The following is a 5000-nucleotide window of genomic DNA, read 5'->3' on the forward strand; positions in this document are numbered from 1 at the left end:
TTTTTATTACCATTATCATTATCATCTTTATTGTTATCATAATTATCATTATTATCATTATCTTTAGACTGTTATTAATATTCTTATTATCATTATGAATTATGATTACTAATATCACCATTATCATTATTTCAGGTAATGGTAATACTGACAATGAAACTGACAGAAGTAGTAGTAGAAATGATAGTAGTAATAATAATAATGATTATGATAATACTACTAATAATGATAATAATAGTAGTAATGATGTTAATGATGATGATGATAGCAATAATAAAGATAATGGTAATAATGATAACAATAATAATGATGATGATAATAATGATGGTAATGCTAATAATGATGATAATGATAATAATAATAATAATAATGATAATAATCGTTATTATTATTATTATCATTACTATTATTATTATAAAAATAATAATAATACTGATAATGATCATAATAATAGTGATAATAATAATAATAATGATAATAATAATAATATTAGTGATGATAGTAACAATGATGATAGCAACAACAATAACAATAACAACAAAAATAACGATAATGATAATAATCATGATAATAATTTTCAGTGATTACAGTACTTAACTATTGATACCATCCTTATTAACACCATCATCACTGTTAAGTCAAAGGCGATGAGGATGATATGTCATTTATTGAAATATCGCTCATGACATAACATGCATACACTCAGTTATGTTTCTTTAAGTACATAAGGGATGATAAAATCTTAATGGCAATGATAATGATGATATTGATTGTGATTCATATAATGATAATGACAGCCATGGTCTCTGTATTGGCAACAGTGATTACAAGTGACATGGGATAAAAGTCACGAAGTCTGTTCACTGTTCAGTATGGACGGTTAATTTTATAGTGAAATAGATTACCAAGTTTGCTTTTATGTTTATATATATTAACACACAAAGATTTCCTACTAGATACGAGGACGGTTATATATGATGCTTTGTATATTTTTGTATGTTAAACCACTAACATTAGACATACAGTGGGGTACAAAGAGCCAAGCAATCGCTTAAATCCAAACTATATGATAAAACACTCTTGCATACCTACAGCCACCCAAGCATGACGCGAAATATACTAGCATTCACTCATGCATGCCTTGGGGTGCACAACTACATGTATTTAGATACGGCATAAGGCAGACAGACTCGCTCTCAGTCACTGATATAAACTGCACAGGTAGTGATATACACTTGTAACTACTTGCGTATTCATATGGATATATATATTTTTACCGACTGGCTTTATCTTGACTCAGTCTTGATGTTTAAAAAGCTGTTTTGTCTGAGTATAACCGGAAAACCAAGAATTTATGTGTTCCTGCATCTCCTGGGGATCGAAACTGCACATGCATAAATCCTACTGAATGACCTAACGTGCCTTCATGCGGAATGGGAAAAAGCTGATGGGACCGGGTCTATACAAAGGTCAAAGAAATGGGCAGGGACTTGGGGCAATAAGGGTCAAAGAAACACCCAGGGACAAAGGAACTCTCCAAAACACCCAAACACACCGTGGACTCCCTCCACCGTATTCAAGGTATCAAAGGACACGAACGAGCCCTTGATGATATATTATATACAAGTTTAACCATATCATTCTGTGACATAATTCCTTCAAATGATGTCCTGGTATTACTTGTCAGATTACAGTAATGGAACCGATAGACAGATAGATTACACATTGGGATCCGCGAGGACATATGTTTACCCTCAGATCTATGTTCTACGTATCGACTTTTTATCGAATGTGAGTCGTGGAAAGTGACCAACCATGACAAAGCAAACGTTGGCGCTCGAGGGCGTGCAACTCTACCTTCTTCCTTTATATATATCAGTAACACGAGTTATAGTTCCTCTCAAATTATATAAGTTGGGCTAGGCCGGTGTATGTCTGAGAACAGGTTGCAGTGTGATATGCAACCACGAGGCAAAGCCGACTGCAATCCAAATTCGTGCAACTTGGCCACACTAATGTCGCTTTCGGATGGCAGTAATGGCGCCGAAGATGGCTTGAATGACGCTGCTGTTCCTTTCCTAACACTCTTTATTAGGATCTCGCGTGTTATTTTCGACTTTTGGGTTCTCTACTTACAGTTTCTAGGACGGAATCATGCGCAGGGAGCTTTAGAAACCTTGACTCCGGAATGTGTTAATGATAAAGATTTAGGGAACTGTGTACAGAGTTTTCGTAACACTGTAGGTAAGCCTGATGCGCCGGTGTTGATTCTGTGAAAGGTGACACTGGAATACCATATACTTCAGATGATTTTTCATTGTTCAGGAGAAATGAAATAGATTTAGTAACACCGATATTGCCATACTCTTGCTGGAGACTTAAAATGACTACTCCATGATGGTCTGTAAATATAAATATTTTACTTAAATAAGGTATAAAAAGGCTGTTATATATAATCAAGTGCATCTGTATTTTACTTTAAGATTAGTGCATCAAACTAATTGTTGTCTTAAAGTCTCAAATACCCTAAACACTTGTGGCTTGATGCCTTTGCCTATTAATTACAAAGTGTTTTCTGATGAGCAGCCATTATTACGTTTGTGCTCTGGGGCAGTAAAGACCTTTTTCCTTACGGCATGACAGCGGGCTGTACTAATGCTGTGGGTAACAGACTCACCACTGTCATTTGGTGACTCACTACCGCCAAACCAACCCATACATCATTGAGTGTCATAAATAGTTCGAGCATCCTTGAGGAGGAATGACAGACACACTATAAAAGGAGGGTGTGATGAGTGATCGTCTCCTGATGTGGTTGTGTTGTGTGTGTGTGTGTGTGTGTGTGTGTGTGTGTGTGTGTGAGTGTGAATCAATCAACAAATCAATCACTCAACCTATCTATCAGTCAATCTGTTTATCGACAAGGAAATATAAACGAAGGAAGCTATTGGTAAAAGTGTAAGAAAGCACATTCATCCCTGGATACATCAACTTAAGAGCTTAACGAAAATATTAATGCTTAAAAACAAAATAACGGTAAAGGTTCACTCTACTGTTAAATCAAACTTTGCATTCTATTTTATTTTTGACTCTCCCATTGGCCACAGGAACGTCCTTATCATCATACTGGAGGTAATTTACCTTAAGCCGGGGATCCCTGATGTTTTCAAATGCACATATTTATACAATGGATAAATGTGTGACCATCTAAAAGTTCAATTGCACTCCCATTCTTTAGGGAGATAGAAGATCAGTTTAGCGTGAGGCATGGCAACGCTACCCTGTTGCTTCTAAGGGCATGCACGAGCAAAACAAATGATTAGTGGCTAGGGTCAGTGATCCACTCTCAAACTCTGTCACTGGAGAGAGAGAGAGAGAGAGAGAGAGAGAGAGAGAGAGAAGAGAGAGAGAGAGAGAGAGATAAATATATTGATACAGAGAGAGAGAGGGAGAGAAAGAAGAGAAGAAGAGAGAGGGGGAGAGAAAGAGAGAGGGAGAGAAAGAGAGAGGGAGAGAAGAGAGAAGGTAGAGAGAGAGAGAGAGAGAGAGAGAGAGAGAGAGAGAGGAAAGAGAGAGAGAGAGAAAGAGAGAGAGAGAGAAGAGAGAAGAGAGAAGAGAGAAGAGAGAAGAGAAAGAGAAAGAGAGAGAGAGAGAGAAGAGAGGAGAGAAAAGAGAAGAGAAGAGAGAGAGAGAGAGAGAGAGAGAGAGAGAGAGAGAAGAGAACACTTTATTCCATTAATTACAATGGGTATTCTATTTACACATATGTTGTTTACATTATGTGATATATATATATATATATATATATATATATATATATATATATATATATATATATATATATATATATAATGCTTGTTTAACATGATTAGACAACATTAACCCAATCACTGCTGGTTTATGTTGTAGTCCCTTAGGTTTTGAAAATTTGTACATACAGATGGCTCACATGTGTCAGTTCCATAGGAGTTTATCATAGGCCCTACTGATGATCTTGATTTCCCCATTCCTTGAATTGGCGGAAATGCGATTTTTTCCTTTATCAATTGCATCAATATAGCATATATGATTGGGTTTTGATTTTAAAGTATATTAAAAATTGTTAACATTTAGACATGAAATTATGCAAAAGTCTTTCAAAGTCAAGGAAAAGGGTAACAGGTGAGAAGGTAGGACTAATAAGTGACCCTTGATGCTAAGCACTTTGGCCATCTATGTGTGAATACAATAAATAAACATGTGATACAGTGGGCATGGCATGTATTCTTGCCAAACGTGGCGATTGGGTTAATATCACAAAAGACTGAAATATCGTGCTTGGCTTGATGTTTGAACGAATGTCATTGATATTTCTAGCCCCGGTTTCTGTATTTGATCTTCTGATATATAAGGAGTTATTTTGCCTTGTGTGGACACCTATTATGTTACCTGTTGTTTGTATAGGCAATAGCCAGTTTGGGTAATTTCCTTGTATGACTTTATGGATTAAAATAAATGTGTCATAGGTGCATTTCTGTTGTACTTTTAGCCATTTTAGTTTGTTTATATGTGGTGTGATGTGGTCATATTTATTTACATTTCCTAGTGCTCCTCTTGCCGCGAAGTTCTGCAGTTTTTGGATCCTTTGTATTTGTGTTTTGTTTGTGGAGCCCCAGATGTTTAGACAGTAATTAATGATACTAAGTGCTAGTGTTTTGTGACAGCAATTCTTGTTTCTGTCTGTATTTTATTTTTTTCTTATATGATTTAAGTATATCAGAGTGCCCATTACTTTTCTGTGGATGTGATCAATGTGTGTCTCAAATGTCATGTATCTGTCTGCTTGTAGCCCTAGATTTTTTATGTTGTGTTGGGTTTGATGTAGCAATCTTGGAAGTCTATGAGAGAGAGAAGAAAGAAGAGAAGTGAAGAGAGAAGAGAGAAGAGAAGTGAAGAGAGAGAGAGAGAGAGAGAGAGAGAGAGAGAGAGAGAGAGAGAGATGAGAGAGAGAGAGGAGAGAG

The sequence above is a fragment of the Penaeus monodon genome, chromosome 6 (assembly GCF_015228065.2).
Source record: "Penaeus monodon isolate SGIC_2016 chromosome 6, NSTDA_Pmon_1, whole genome shotgun sequence".
NCBI lineage: Eukaryota > Metazoa > Arthropoda > Malacostraca > Decapoda > Penaeidae > Penaeus > Penaeus monodon.